This window comes from Giraffa tippelskirchi, chromosome 8 (assembly GCF_054371585.1).
Source record: "Giraffa tippelskirchi isolate mGirTip1 chromosome 8, T2T-mGirTip1v1.2.pri, whole genome shotgun sequence".
Taxonomy (NCBI): domain Eukaryota; kingdom Metazoa; phylum Chordata; class Mammalia; order Artiodactyla; family Giraffidae; genus Giraffa; species Giraffa tippelskirchi.
Genome location: NC_137282.1, coordinates 41,186,977 through 41,203,786, shown reverse-complemented (window position 1 = coordinate 41,203,786; position 16,810 = coordinate 41,186,977). Strand labels below are relative to the sequence as shown.

Sequence of the window (16,810 nt, the reverse complement as noted above, 5' to 3'; positions counted from 1 at the left end):
TTGGTCTTTATACAAACTTGGAACCTATAGTTTCTGTGTATATTTTCACCACTTGCTTCAGATTATAGACTATTCAGAAGTTGGTTCTATATTGCATGTAATCTTTGAATCATCCATATGATCTCAATATAATTATTGTTGAGTAATACAAAAACAAACAGATAAGATATAACATGTCTCTTGCATCACATTAAAATGTGGGTATGTCCCTTGCCCCATTGACATTTATAACCCTCAACAGAGACATACTTTTGTACAAGTGTTTCAACTGCGGAGGGTGTAATATAAAGTAGTCATTAATTCTATTAAGGAATAAAAAGGGAAGCTGTAATGTAGATAAGAATTAGTTTTTAATAAATTTCAGTTGATCTAGGCTCAACAATTTTTATTTTAATTATGATATATCGTTACATCATATTAAAAATCAAAAACTGAAAGCTCTGTTTTTTTTAATGAACATTTTATCACATAGGAAAATAAAGCAAATATAATGTGCCCTTTATCTAAAATATACCAGCTTTTAGACAACTGATTAGTGTAATTTGTTGCAAAGACCAGAATCAGGATTCCTCCTAGTCTCTCATGTAGTAGAATTTCATGCACTTTCAGTTCAGTTCAGTTCAGTCCCTCAGTTGTGTATGACTCTGCAACCCCATTGGCTTCAGCATTCCAGGCTTCCCTGTCCATCACCAACTCCAGGAGTTTCCTCAAACTCATGTCCATTGAGTCGGTGATGCCATCTAACCATCTCAACCGCTGTCGTCCCCTTCTCGTCCTGCCTTCAATCTTTCCCAGCATCAGGGTCTTTTCCAGTGAGTCAGTTCTTCACATCAGGTGGCCAAAGTATTGGAGTTTCAGTTTTAACATCAGTCCTTCCAATGAATATTCAGGACTGATTTGTTTATGGACCTTTGTTGGCAATGTAACGTCTCTGTTTTTTAATATGCTGTCTAGGTTGGCCATAACTTTCCTTCCAAGGAGAAAGCGTCTTTGAATTTCATGGGTGCAATCACCATCTGCAGTGATTTTGGAGCCCCCCAAAATAAAGTCAGCCACTGTTTCCACTGTTTACCCATCTATTTCCCATGAAGTGATGGGACAGGATGCCATTCTTAGCTTTCTGAATGTTGAGCTTTAAGCCAACTTTTTCACTCTCCTCTTTCACTTTCATCAAGAGGCTCTTTAGTTCCTCTTCGCTTTCTGCCATAAGGGTGGTGTCATCTGCATATTTGAGGTTTTTGCTATTTCTCCTGGCAATCTTGATTCCAGCTTGTGCTTTCTTCAGCCCAGAGTTTCTCATGATGTACTCTGCATATAAGTTAAATAAGCAGGGTGACAATATACAGCTTTGACATACTCCTTTTCCTATTTGGAACCATGTCCAGTTCTAACTGTTGCTTCCAAACCTGCATACAGGTTTTTCAAGAGGCAGGTCGAGTGGTCTGGTATTCCCATCTCTTTCAGAATTTTCCACAGTTTATTGTGATCCACACAGTCAAAGGCTTTGGCATAGTCAATAAAGCAGAAATGGATGTTTTTCTGAAACTCTCTTGTTTTTCGATGATCCAGCGGATGTTGGCAATTTGATCTCTTGTTCCTCTGTCCTTTCTAAAACCAGCTTGATCATCTGGAAGTTCACAGTTCACATATTGCTGAAGCCTGGCTTGGAGAATTTTGAGCATTACTTTACTAGTGTGTGAGATGAGTGTAATTATGAGGTAGTTTGAGCATTTTTTGGCACTGCCTTTCTTTGGGATTGGAATGAAAACTGACCTTTTCCAGTCCTGTGGCCACTGCTGAGTTTTCCAAATTTGCTGACATATTGAGTGCAGCACTTTCACAGCATCACCTTTTAGGGTTTGAAATAGCTCAACTGGAATTCCATCACCTCCACTAGCTTTGTTTGTAGTGATGCTTCCTAGGCCCCCTTGACTTCACATTTCAGGATGTCTGGCTCTAGGTGAGTGATCATACCATCATGATTAACTTGGTCATGAAGATCTTTTTTGTACAGTTCTTCTGTGTATTCTTACCACCTGTTCTTAATATCTTCTGCTTCTGTCAGATCCATACCATTTCTGTCCTTTTTGAGCCCATCTTTGCATGAAATACTTACCTTTCTCTTTCTGACTTACTTCACTCTGTATAACAGGTTCTATGTTCATCCACCTCATCAGAACTGACTCAAATGCGTTCCTTTTTATGGCTGAGTAATATTCCACTGTGTATATGTACCACCACTTCTTTATCCATTTATCTGTTGATGGGCATCTAGGTTAATTCCATGTTCTAGCTATTGTAAATAGTGCTGCAATGAACAATGGGTTACATGTGTCTTTTTCAATCCTGATTTCCTCAGGGTATATGCCTAAGAGTGGGATTGGTGGGTCATATTGTGGTTTTATTCCTAGTTTTTTAAGGAATCTTCATACCGTCTTCCATAGTGGCTGTATCAATTTACATTCCCATCAATAGGGCAAGACCATTCCCTTTTGTCCACACCCTCTTCAGCATTTATTTGTAGACTTTTTGATTATGGCCATTCTGACCGATATGAGGTGATATCTCATTGTAGTTTTGACTTGCATTTCTCTAATAATGAGCGATGTTGAGCATCTTTTCATGTGTTTTTTAGCTATCTATATGGTTTCTTTGGAGAAATGTTTGTTTAGGTCTTTTTCCCACTTTTTGATTGGGTTGTTTGTTTTCCTGGTATTGGGTTGTACGCTGCTGCTGCTGATGCTAAGTCACTTCAGTCGTGTCCGACTCTGTGAGACTCCATAGACAGCAGCTCACCAGGCTCCCCCCGTCCCTGGGATTCTCCAGACAAGAACACTGCAGTGGGTTGCCATTTCCTTCTCCAATGCATGAAAGTGAAAAGTGAAAGTGAAGTCCCTCAGTTGTGTCCGACTCTTAGCGACCCCCTGGACTGCAGCCCACCAGGCCCCTCCGTCCATGGGATTTTCCAGGCAAGAGTACTGGAGTGGGTTGTATGAGCTGCTTGTATGTTTTGAAAGTTAATCCTTTGTCAGTTGTTTCATTTGCTATTATTTTCTCCCATTCCGAGGGTTGTCTTTTCACCTCGGTTATAGTTTCCTTTGCTGTGCAAAAGCTTTTAAGTTTAATCAGGTCCCACTTGTTTACTTTTGTTTTTATTTCCATTACTCTCAGAGGTAGGTCGGAGAAGGCAATGACACCCCAATCCAGTACTCTTGCCTGGAAATCCCCATGGACGGAGGAGCCTGATATGCTGCAGTCCATGGGGTCTCGAAGAGTTGGACATGACTGAGCGACTTCACTTGCACTTTTCACTTTCATGCATTGGAGAAGGAAATGGCAACCCATTCCAGTGTTCCTGCCTGGAGAATCCCAGGGACAGCGGAGCCTGGTGGACTGCCGTCTATGGGGTCGCACAGAATCGGACACGACTGAAGCGACTTAGCAGCAGCCGCAGAGGTGGATCATAGAGGATCTTGCGTTGATTTATGTCATCGAGTGTTCTGCCTATGTTTTCCTCTAAGAGTTTTATAGTTTCTGGTCTTAGATTTAGGTCTTGAATACATTTTGAGTTTATCTTTGTGTATAGTGTTAGCAAGTATTCTAATTTCATTCTTTTACATGTAGTTGTCCAGTTTTCACAGCACCATTTATTGAAGAGGCTGCCTTTGCCCCATTGTACATTCTTGCCTCATTTGTAAAAAATAAGGTACCCATAGTGCATGGATTTGTTTCTGAGCTTTCTGTCTTGTTCCATTGGTCTATATTTCTCTTTTTGTGCCAGTACTATACTGATGCAAGGATTCTTTAATATATGCAAATCAATCAATGTGATACACCATATTAATCAGTTCTTCTGTGTATTCTTACCACCTGTTCTTAATATCTTCTGCTTCTGTTAGGTCCATACCATTTCTGTCCTTTATTGAGCCCATCTTTGCATGAAATGTTCCCTTGGTATCTCTAATTTTCTTGAAGAGATCTCTAGTCTTTCCCATTCATACTAATTTAAATTATTATAAAAAGTATACCTAAATAGGAAAAAAAATTCTAGAGTTATAACAACTGTAAACTTATTGGATACTACAATATGTAGTGCAGTAAACAGAACAAGATGGATCTTTAAATTACTTATTAATTATTTCCAGTATAGACTTCAGAAGCATTAAGCAAATAAATCAACTGCCTTTTAGTTAAAATTGAGTATATGATGTCAAGAAATATTAATATTTCAAATGAAAAACTCCTTAAGTAAACATGATCATCGATGATTTTTGTTTGTTTTCTGGAAACATTTTGTTTTACTGCTTCATAATATAAGTCATTTAATTATGATGTTTCATGGTTAATGTCCCTTCCCTATTTTTTTCCTCTGTAGCCAATTCTCTCATTCACATGCATAATTACACATTGAAAAATTCCAAGCCGTAGCAAGTTTAAGATTATTAGACTATACATCTGAGTTTTAAAAAATACTCTAGATTGGCCAATTTGTCAAACAGCCGCCACTACTTTCCCATTTTCAGATCTCAGCGAAACCATATGCAAATAAGAAATCATCCATTTTCATGAGTAAATAGCAAACGCAATGTAATCTCTTAGTTTCACTACTCCACCTTCTCCTCATCATCTCAGTGTTATCCTTAAGTATTTCAAAGTTTGAAAAATAAATTTATTTTGCATTATAGAGCTCACATCACAGAAAAATACTTTAAGTCTGGAGTAGAATAGAAATGAGCCACAGTCAGTGCCAAAGCTGGTCTGTAATGATGGTTTTCAGATTTCACTGCCTGTCATTCTCCATTTTTAAAGATTTTTTTTTTTTATTTTTAAAATGAGGCACTGTCTCCAGAAGTTGCTATTGAAAGTCACAGATGACACCTAGACACTAGATAAAGTTTTAAAATATATATTGATTTAATATATGCAAAACATTGGAATCCATATGTATAAATAAAACCTGCTATATTAGACAGAAGTTTTCAAATTTTCAAATAATCAGTATGTTCATTCCTTCATTCTTTAACTAAACAAAGTTTTGAATAGGTATACGTGCTTGCTCCTATTCTATGCTGTGGTGACACCAAAATAAATAAGTCATGAATTCTGCCTTCCAGAAGCTGACAATCTGGAGAGAGAGATGGGCACAGAGACAAATATACATGACACTAATAATAATACAACAAAATAAGCTTGGATGCTTTTCTTGAGTCAATCATGGTTCACTTTGTCTTTATAATAGCCCTTTAACATAGGTTCAATTCTCATTCTCACATATTGGAAAATGAAATTGAAACATAGAGATTTATCTTGCGCTAAGCTGTACAAATGTAGAATAAAAATGTGTGATTGCAATGCAATTCATATAGACTTTTTAAAATACACACACAGTCAATATATATAGATACAAATAACAAGGTGGTATTGAAGTGTGTGAAGAACTACCTACGAGGAGAGCTTGTAGTGAGTGAGGTTAAGTTAGGACATATCTTCTGAAATTTCTTCAAGTAGAGACTTAAGAAAGGAAAGAGAGTGGGATAAGGGCTCCCAAATTGTAGAAACACTCTGAGGGATGCTGTTATAGAGAATGTCAAGTTGTTCAGAATTCTAGAGTATGAAAGTAGAGAAATGGAATGGAGGGATAAGCGAGGGGAAAGATCTGCAGAAGCAGATCTCAGAGGTTCGATCTGCCAAATCAAACAGATCATATTCCACCTTGAAGAAAATACGGAGCCTTGAAGTGTTTGGGTTTTTTTTTCAAGGGCTGACCCTGCAACACCGGTATTTTAGATGTTCAGCCTGGCATCTTTGGTAAGATATTTTGAAGAGGCCAAGATGAGAAAATAAAGGAAAACCTTTTGTATATTGTTGTGGTAGCAGTGTTGAATTGCAATACAACATGAATGTGGGACCTGGTAACAGAATATAGTGAAAAGGGTGAAATATCCATACATTTGTAGTGTAAATTGGAAAATTTAACTGAACATGTGTGTTTGTGCTCAGACACTAGTCCTTAAGGATAACTTCTTAGCTTTTTTCCCATGCTGCTGCTGCTGCTGCTGCTAAATCGCTTCAGTCGTGTCCGACTCTGTGTGACCCCATAGACGGCAGCCCACCAGGCTCCCCCGTCCCTGGGATTCTCCAGGTAAGAACACTGGAGTGGGTTGCCATTTCCTTCTACAATGCATGAACGTGAAAGTGAAGTCTCTCAATTGTGTCCAACACTTCGCGACCCCATGGACTGCAGCCTATCAGGCTCCTCCGTCCATGGGATTTACCGGGCAAGAGTACTGGAGTGGGCTGCCATTGCCTTCTCCTTTTTCCCATGAGTCTTTGCTAAATCTTCCAAGTGATATTAAGGCTAAAAGAGAGGTATGTAATATGGAGTTATGGGAAGGAAAAATAGTTTCTTCTGAGATGGAAAAATAATGAAAACACTGGCCATTAAGGAAAAGAATAAATAACATGTAGGAAGAAATGGTGATATTGTGGGCAAAGGGAATGCCATATTTAAGCAAGCTAAAAGAAAACATCTTTATTCAGGGAATAGCAAGTAAACAAGGTTGGAGTAATGGAAAATAGAAATGAGGACGTGGTGGGTATATTTCTGTAAAGATACTTTGAGTAGAAGTAATGAAGATTTACATATCCGTTTAGGAAATATTTATGTTTAGTTGTTTTTTCACAAACTGTTTCTTTTCTAATAACTAATGGTTTATCTTTGGAAATATATAACTTTTAAGCCTAACTATAACATGAGAGTAATAATTTAAAGTTTCTCAGAAAGGATAGAATTTAAAGATAAGAATACTATTTGTATTCTCTGTGGCAAGCTTCATATTTACTACTGATGCAATAAAATATTGAATAATAAAGAATAAGTAAATCAAGAAAAATTAGAGCATAGGCTATAAACAAGTAGGCAGATTTTTGTTTATATACATCTATATCTATAGGTATAAAAGCACAGTTCATGATAGAAATATGTAGTGCACACACTGAAATGAAGCAGGCCTTTATCATCCAAAATAACGAAATATAAGGGGCCTTCAGAGTTTGGCAGCCAGGGAACCTACTGGGATACATTGTTAACTAATTGCCTCACTAACAATGTGACACTGAAACTCAACAGTGGATAATAAGAAGGTTTCAGTCACATGAAGAATAGAGAGAAAAGTACTTTTGCTGCTGCTGCTAGGTCGCTTCAGTTGTGTCTGACTCTGTACGACCCCATAGACGGCAGCCCACCAGGCTCCGCTGTCCCTGGGATTCTCCAGGCAAGAACACTGGAGTGAGTTGCCATTTCCTTCTCCAATGCATGAAAGTGAAAAATGAAAGTGAAGCCACTCAGTCGTGTCCGACTCTTAGCGACCCCATGGACTGCAGCCTACCAGGCTCCTCCATCCATGGGATTTTCCAGGCAAGAGTACTGGAGTGGGTTAAGAAGCCATAAAAGCACATGCAAAAGCACTAAAGTAGGAAAGAAGTTAGTTTGCTTGTGGGATAGCAAGCAGTCAACTGAGCCTAGAGTACAACACTAGACAACTTTGAATAAATGGGCAGGGGAGGGATGATGCAAAAATCGACATTTTATGCAATGATCAAGTTTATGACATAAGAAATTAAAGAAATAAGTCTCCCAGGAATAATCTCTCAGATTTGGAAAGAGTGAAATACTGAATAAGGATGTCTGTAGATGTAAAAGGCCTAAGAAATATAGCCATATTATGAAAGTACTCAAGGCAGTCATTTTCAACGTGGAGCATACTTTTTTACTTTGAAAGGATCATCCTTTTTACTTTAAACTTTTTTTTCTTTATTTTTAGGAATTGCATGTCACATTATCTCCTAAGGTGTGGCTGTTACCCACCACTGGCCTCTGGCAGGTAACATTTAAACACACTGCTATAACAATGATTCTTGGCAGGAAAGTTTAAAAGCAATGAACTTCAGCTGAAAAAAGTGATGGAGATATATTATTTTCACTTCATGAAATTACTGAATGATACTTCTACTGAAACCAAGGCTGAATGAACATTACAGATATTGCCATTATTCTTCCAACGTAATATTTTCTCAAAATATTGTTTTAAAGTTTCCATGGGCTCTCTTAAAATTGCCAAAACTGCATTTCAAAATCAATATACACTCATAATCTAAAATTTAATAATAATGTATTCTCTTCATCCAATTTCTCTTTGCAAATTATGAGCTTTTTGCAGTTTAAAACAGCTCTAATTAAATCTTACTTCAGTAACATGTATTAGGTCTATGAATTTCTACTGCTGGGTAAGACAGTTAAGGAATAATTTTAATTTCATAAAATAGTATAAATATAATGATTCCTGTGTTTTATTGGAACTCCAGGCTTGAAATACTCAAGTGAATTTTTCTTTAAATAAAATTACACTAAAATAATACTTTACGTTTTAATGACACAATCTTAAATATATATTATTCTCATCAATAATGGTACTTTTTAAAAAGATGAGATATATCATAGAGTTGAGTATAGTCAATGTGAAAGGCTTACGGCGTATATGCCAATTACTTTAAGTTTAATTTTAAATGCGATGAGATAATAAATTCTATCAAACAAGCACAATTTGAAGACAGTTAGCTAGCTTTATAAGAGAAAAAAATGTGTTGTAGTTTGGGATATTAACTATCCTCCTGTTAGCCATATTTCATTCAATTATCAGCACTTTTTAAATTAGTATACTGGATAAAAAAGTTTTATATTGGTTAAACCTGTTTTAATCAGCATAGCAAATATTAGAAATGGTTTTTAGGATCAATTAAAAATATCCAGGGATTTGGATTAGCTAAAATATATCACAGTTTAAAGATACTCTTCCCTCTAACTTTTAAGAGTAGAATATAAAAATCCCCTCAGATATACTTCCTGAACTTTTGAAGACAGTATCTACACTGGTTCTTTATCAAGTATTTTGTTTAAGATTCTTAATGCAAGAATCTGAAATCATCCTTTAATGCTAGAATTCTAATCTGAACACCTAGTTATCCAATCTTGAGGAAATCACTCATTAAAGAATTTAAAACAGCTATTGGCAAAGCAATATTAAAGTTCTCCTTTGATGTTATAATAAATTATTTGTCGCAATAATTAAAACAAAAGTGAATATCACCATGAACTGTCATTATTTAGTGACTGTCCCCAGTGGTTCAGTGGGTAAAAAATCCACCTGCAATGCAGAAGATATAGGAGACACGGGTTCAATCTCTGGGTGCAGAAGATACCCTGGAAGAGGGGATGGAAACCCACTCCAATTTTCTTGCCTGGGAAATCCCATGGACAGAGGGACCTGGAGGTCTACAGTCCATAGAGTTGCACAGAGTTGTACACATTGAAGCAACTCAGCATGCACACACATTATTAAAAATAATTATAATTTTAATGTAAAAGCCAGCAATTGAGTATTCAGACATTACAAAAACACCTAATCCACCTTCAAACTTCTCTTCCTTACCTGTACAATTTTGCATTTAGTACAGGCCTCTCATTTTCTTTGTATTCTACTCTCACTCTCTTTTCAGTTACTATTCTCAAAAGAAATAATCAGTTGTATGCTTATATTAGCATGAGTCAACATGTTGTAGGATGGAATGATTTAACTTACCTGTGCTAAACTTAAAAACTGCAAATGATGTAAAATAAACAACATAAAAAACAAATTTAAAACCTAGCACACTGTTGTTCTTGCCACATATATAAATTTGAAACAAACAAACAAACAGCAAGACTAATCTAGGCTGTTGGGAGTCAGAATAGCAGTTACCCTTCAGGTGGTGGGTTGTGAATGAAAGGTGACCTCAGGGCCTTCTGGATTTCAGTTAATGTTCTGTTTATTGATTAGGTTGCTGGTTACGTGGGTGTGCTTTGTGTGCGTGTGTGTGTGAAAATTTATTAATTTGCTTCCTTAGGATTTTGTTATATGTACTTACATTAATGAAATGATTAAAATTGAGAAAACAAGATGAAGTTAGAAAATTAATTTCAGAAAATATAAGAATGATTTACAAAATATGGGAAAAGTAGAATTGTTTGCAGGATAACAAAATGGAAATTTTTGGAAAAATTAATGGGTGTTTGTGTGTGTATGCATGTGTGTATGAGTTTGTGCATGAGCACTTATATGATAATGATCCCAAGTATTTCATCCAGCAATTAAAATTTTGCTTTTTACATTATTTAGCTTTATCTTTCTCAACCAATCAATGTACAAATTTCTCTTATTTTCATTCTTAGTACCTCTTTATATATCTCTGTCCACTTTTCCCTACCCCATATCGTTTCTCAGATACGGTGTTACAAATGTCTAGGAAATGTAATTGCCTGGGAATAGAAATGAGTCTAACCATTTCCTCTTTTCTTCTGACTGACCTTTTCTAAATATCCAAATCAAAATGACAACCACAAAATGAAGTCTCATCACACTGCTAAAATATATTCAACCATACTTACAATTGTTAGCATAAAGTTATGACTTAATACGTCTTAATGCTAAGTCACAGGTCCTTCTCTCATTTCACAAAACAATTTTCTTTCCTGTTCTAGTAGCACTGTCTTTGTTTCAATGTCTAGAAATTATTGCTTTCCCAGTCGCTATTCTAAATTCCTTAATGAGTGATTTCTTCAAGAATAGATATGCCCTTTTACTTTTCTTTCCTGTACTCTGATGAGAGATGCTCCTGACCTTCCTCACTTCAAAAGTCCTGCTCTTTCTTCATAGAGGAACTCAGTCACTTCCTCAATGGATTATATTCCTAATGCCCTTGACTTTTGGACTGAAGCAGAGAGAAAGAGAACAGATCTTGATGATTTCTTACCCAGAATATTCTAATTTTACACGCAGAAATTAGGGAACCAATCAAAATGGCCTTTGGCTTCTCTTGGGGTAACCATTAATATGACTGAGATCAGCATAGTATTAGTCATCAAAATGCAATTTCTCCTTTTAAATTTTTGGGCTGCAATGATATTGTAGGGTTCTGGAAAAGAATGATAATTTGCAGCTACTATGTAAGAATTCCAGAATATTTTGAGTTTTTCATTCTTCAGTATATATTTTAATGACATTGCCAGAGATCCTTTCAGTTAAATATACCCATCAATATTGTCTGAGTTGTTACTGAATATTCCTTTCTCAGATATTCCTGAACTTCTTTCTGAATTCATCAGATTTTACTAGATTATGCTATATCAACATAAAAATCCAAATTCTAAGCAATAGTCACAACTAAAATTTATTTTTCTCATATTACATATTGGCTGTGTCTCTGCTTCATCTGTTTTCTTAATTTTGGGGATATATCTTGAAGAAACAACTCATGTTGGGAACATGCCATTTTTAGGGCTTAGAGAAAAGAGCTATAGTCCTAATGTCTTCTATACCTTTTACTTGGAAATGGAAAATATCACTTCTGTTAGATATGAGAATGGACTTTCCTGGTGGCTCGGATGGTAAAGAATCTGCCTGCATTCTGGTGACCCTGGTTCGATCCCTGGCTTAGGAAGATCCCTGGAGAAGGAAATGGCAACTGAGCCCAGTATTCTTACATGGACAGAGGAGCCTGGCAGGCTGCAGTCCATGGGGGCACAAAGAGTCGGACACTACTGAACGACTAACACACACACACAGATGGGAATACCAGACAACCTTACCTGTCCCCTGAGAAACATGTATGCAGGTCAAGAAGCAAGAGTTATAACTGGGCATGGATAATGGATTGGTTCAAAATTGGGAAATGAGTACATAAAGACTGTATATTGTCACCCTGCTTATTTAACTGATATTCACAATACATCATGTGAAATACCTGGTTGGTTGAAGCACACGCTGGAATCAAGATTGCTGGAAGAAATAACAACAACCTCAGATATGCAGGTGATTCCACCCTAATGCAGAAAGCAAAGAGGAACTAAAGAGCCTCTTGATGAAGGTGAAAGAAGAGAGTGAAAAAGCTGGCTTTAAACTCAATATTCAGAAAGCAAAGATCATGGCATCTTGTTCCAACACTCCCTGGAAAATAGATGGGGAAAAAGTGGGAATAGTGACAGACTTTGTTTTCCTGGGCTCCAAAACCACTATGGATGATGACTGCAGCCATGAAATTAAAAGACACTTGCTCCTTGGAAGAAAAACTATGACAAACCTAGACAGAGTATTAAAAAGCAGAGATATCACTTTGCCGACAAAGGTCCATATAGTCAAAGCTACAGTTTTTCCAGTAGTCGTATATGGATGTGCGAGTTGGACCATAAAGAAGGCTGAGCACCAAGAGAATGGCAACCCACTCCAGTATTCTTGCCAGGAAAATCCCATGGATAGAGCAACCTGGCAGGCTACAGTCCATGCGGTCACAAAGAGTCAGACATGACTGAGTGCACACACAATGAGCACTGAAGAATTGATACTTTCAAACTGTGGTACTGGAGAAGACTCTTAAGAGTCCCTTGGACAACAAGGAGATCAAACCAGTCAATCCTAATGGAATTCAATTCTGAATATTCATTGGAAGAACTGATGTTGAAGCCGAAATTCCAATACTTTGGCCACCTGATGTGAACAGCTAACATTTTGGGAAAAACCTTGATGGAGATAAAGACTGAGGGCAGGAGGAGAAAGGAACTACAGAGGGTGAGACAGTTGGATGGTATCACTGACTCAATGGACATGAGCTTGTGAAAATTTCAGGAGATAGTGAATGACAGGGAAGCCTGGTGTGTTGCATTCCATGGTGTCACAAAGAGTTGGAAATGACTGAGTGACTGAACAACATATGTCCTAGAGTAAGACGTGGCAACCTACTCCTATTCTTGCTTGGAGAATTCCCATGGACAGAGAATCCTGGTGGGCTATAGTTCATGGGGTTGAAAAGAGTTGGACATGACTGAGTGACTAAGTAGAAGCCTCAATACTCTTCCACAGGAAGAGACAGGTGAGAAACACCATATAGGCCTGGTGTCAATTAGAGGGGAACAGCAAATGTATTGACAGAATGATATATTTTATTCCTCAAGCTTTGTATCTCTGATTTGACTCAGATGGCTGGAGGAGAAAAATCACAATTCTCTATCTTTTCGTTCAATCATAACCTTTGGTTACTAGTCCTGACTTGATTAATTGATTATTAGATTTTTAAAGAGAGATACAAATTTACTTACATGCTAATGTTATTCCAAGGAAAGCCATGACCACCTAACCACCAAAAATGTTTATATTACTACCACAGATCCATTGAAATTATTGAAATACCCTCTAGATTCTCCAGCAAAGAAATATACCAGCAAGATATCTCCATGGACGTTGAAACTTCCCTCAATGAAAATATGCATCAAACTTTTGGTATTGATTATCTTTTCTACACTGTCTTTAAAATCATAATTATAGTTATTTGAGCCTGGCAAATATAATCTGTCATTCCCAACTTCCCAAATATTTATATACCTTTCCCTTAACATGGGATTTGGCATCCTCTCAAGGAATCCACCTGCCAGTTCAGCAGATGCAGGAGATGAGAATTTCATCCTCACGTGGGGAATATCCCCTGGAAAAGGAAATGGCAACCCACTCCAGTGTTCTTGCCTGAGAAATGCCAGGAACAGAGAAGCCTGGTAGACTACAATCCATGGATCACAGAGTTTGATACCACTGAGCGAATGCGCATGCTTACACATACTTCGTATACAGATGTGTCTATAGTTTGATTCCCCTAGTCCCTGTGTATCAGGGAAGTGCATGAGAACTGGATTGGTCTTTCAGAGCTATGTATCATATAAGTACTAATATTTTTGACATGAACTGAAAATTATTGAGAAACATTGTTCATGATTATGCCAAGGCATTTCTTTTATCTTTATTTTCTTAGACTGTGTATTAAAACCAGGTTTGGATTAACCAGTAGAAGTTCTAAGTTGACAACCTACCATTCCAAAGTCTGAGTGTGACTTCCAGGTATCTCACTCCTGAAGAGGTTAGAAATATTGAATTTGTTTCTCACTGCCACATAATACATCTGTGTTTAGCTGTTGATTTAAGATAAGGAATCTAAAATGGGTGTTTTTATGTGTTTGTTCTTTTTTCTCACTTGCAAAACACTGTCACAGAACTCTCAAATTCATCCTACAATGCATTCTGCAAAATTTTTCCTCAGTGAACACTTGGTTCCAAATGATCACAGGCAATAAGTTAACAGTTCTTTTACCCCTGTGTGCCATGGTCAGCGAATTTAACATCTAAGCATCATAATAATATGCTTTTATAGCCTTCTGCCTTGTCTGAGCCATTTAATTATTTCTAAATTCCCATATTTTCCTACAGTTCTCTTGCCTACAGTCCACTGTTTAATAGCAATCCATCTTCCAGGCAGAATTATGGATTATAAGTGATAAAAACTGTTCTCAAATATTTTTTAAAGGCCTGGAGGGAATTAATTAAAGCAATTGAAAGTATGTTGAAAGGCCTTTCTGGAAATGAGGGTGGGTGAATGGGAAATGAACCAAGAAAATTCCAGAGATACAGGCAGTAGCAACTACAATAAAATCAGCCAGCTAAATAGGATCAGTGTATCCACATGAAGTGGGGTTTCATGTATTTTCTGATTGTGTGCTGAATGTAAGTCATTTTCCTAACTTCCCTACACGATGGCTTAAGAAATACCCCAAACCCCCCAAGGGATGGGATGGGGAGGGAGGTGGGTGGGGGGTCCAGGAAGGGGAACACATGTAAACCCATGGCTGATTCATGTCAATGTATGGCAAAAACTATTACAATATTGTAAAGTAATTAGCCCCCAACTAAAATAAATAAATTTATTAAAAAGATAAAATAAAATAAAACTATATCATGGACAAAAAAAAAAAAAAGAAATACCCCAAATTAAAATTCCTAAAGAGAAAGATTGGATTGGCAAGCCCATGTTACTTGCTCCTTGTCTACCATGGGGTGAAGGAAAGAATGGTCTAATGACTTGAGATTGTAGAGAAAGCCTTAGATATGCCTTACAAGAAGAAACACAAAATAAGTAAAAATAGAATGGGAAGAAGGATTTAATTCCCCAAAGCAAGAATATTAAATGTATGCAAAAAAGATTTTTAAACTATGATTCATTTAGTGTTTTGTTGTATAAAACTTGTGAAACTAATTGGAAATCATAGTTTTTTAAGGAAAATGTTGAAAAATAGTCAAGGATGAAATATTCATCTAAATTAAGGCCAAATTTACATCTATTAGGCTGAGAGAGCCATGTCAGGCTAGAATAGATAGAGCAAATCTTTCTGAATGTGACTTCTGAGGATTAGGTATAGTATAGGAAGGAGGAATTTTATTCTAAATTGTTTGTTTCATAAAAGCAGAATTTGATTAGTTCCTGAAGGTGATTTGAATGTCTCTTTTGGGACTGGTCATTATAGTAACATATTTTGGGAGCGTAAAACCAGGCCTAATTCTTCCAGAGAAAGTAATTTAGACTTAAGTAGACTTAGGGTCCTGCTGCAGTCAAGATTTTGAACATATATATAAGGTTTAAGCAGAAATTTCCTTTATCTTATATGACAAATCAATAGAAAGCTTATATAAATATATGTTTTTGGCTCTACAAGATATTAAAACATTTTAATATGATTTTTGCAATCCACATTTCTTTGTTTTGTTTTTGGGGAAGATATTAGGCACATAGAAAATGAGGAGTAGGTGCACATATTTCAATTCTGGAAGTTGGAGTGTTATTGAAAAAATAATTTAAATGGAATCTATACACCCTTAAATGCACTTTATGTTCCTAAATGTGTTTCTGTTAACAATCTTAAAGTATGCAGACTGTTGAAAAGCATTCTTCTGTATTCAAGAATATGTAGACAAATTGCATTTATCTTTCCTTTGACAAATGGAAGTATTATTTTTAAAGTACACTTGTTTCTTCAATTATTCTAAATTTGTTTAGACAAATGCCCCTTATTAAGCAGGTTCTTCTAATTTCAGAGATAGTGAACAATCCTATTGTCTTTTGTGGAGTTATATTAGTTTAATGTCATTATTATTTTAAACAAATATTTTTTACTGATTCTATCATTATTTCATATTTATATCACTATTATTTTAATATGCTTATAATATCAGTTTAATAGACAAAAAAAGAATGTGTAAATAAAGAAACAAGAAAGCAGAATTTTTCACCATCTGTATCCATCATTAACTGCTTTTGTTTAGATGTATAACTGTGTATGTGTGTATACGAATGTGTGTGCATTATGAGTGTGTGTATGTATTCATATCTATGCACTAAGAGAAGAGAGATAAGACTGTAAAGGACAAAGTTCTTGTGTGAGAAGTACAGCTCCTTGCTAAAAACCTATTGGGGAGACTATTGGGTCACATGGTAGTTGTATTCCTAGTCTATTAAGGAATTTCCAAACTGTTCCCCATCAGTTTAGTTCAGCTCAGTCACTCAGTAGTGTCTGAATCTTTGGGATGCCATGGACTGCAACACATCAGGCTTCCTTGTCCATCACCAACTCCCAGATCTTACTCAAATTCTTGCCCACCATGTTGGTGGTGTCATCCAACCATCTCATCCTCTGTCATTCCCTTCTCCTCCTGCATTTAATCTTTCCCAGCATCAGGATTTTTCCAAAGAGTCAGTTCTTCACATCACATGGCCAAAGTGTTGGAGCTTCAGCTTCAGTACCAGTCCTTCCAATGAATATTCAGGACTGATTTTCTTCAGGATTGACTGGTTTGATCTTCTTGCAGTCCAAGGGACTCTCAAGAGTCTTCTCCAACACCATAGC

General features: G+C 36.5%; 1 long non-coding RNA gene across 1 annotated transcript in view; it reads left to right on the top strand.

Annotated features, from left to right (window-relative positions):
- The window catches only part of LOC145518628 (uncharacterized), a 346,657-nt gene extending 336,237 nt beyond the window's left edge, over positions 1 to 10,420 (top strand). Inside the window, exon 6 of the long non-coding RNA XR_014063047.1 lies at positions 7,824 to 10,420. This is a non-coding gene — a long non-coding RNA (uncharacterized LOC145518628). The remainder of the gene's footprint in view (positions 1 to 7,823) is intronic.
- Positions 10,421 to 16,810: the final 6,390 nt, after the last annotated feature.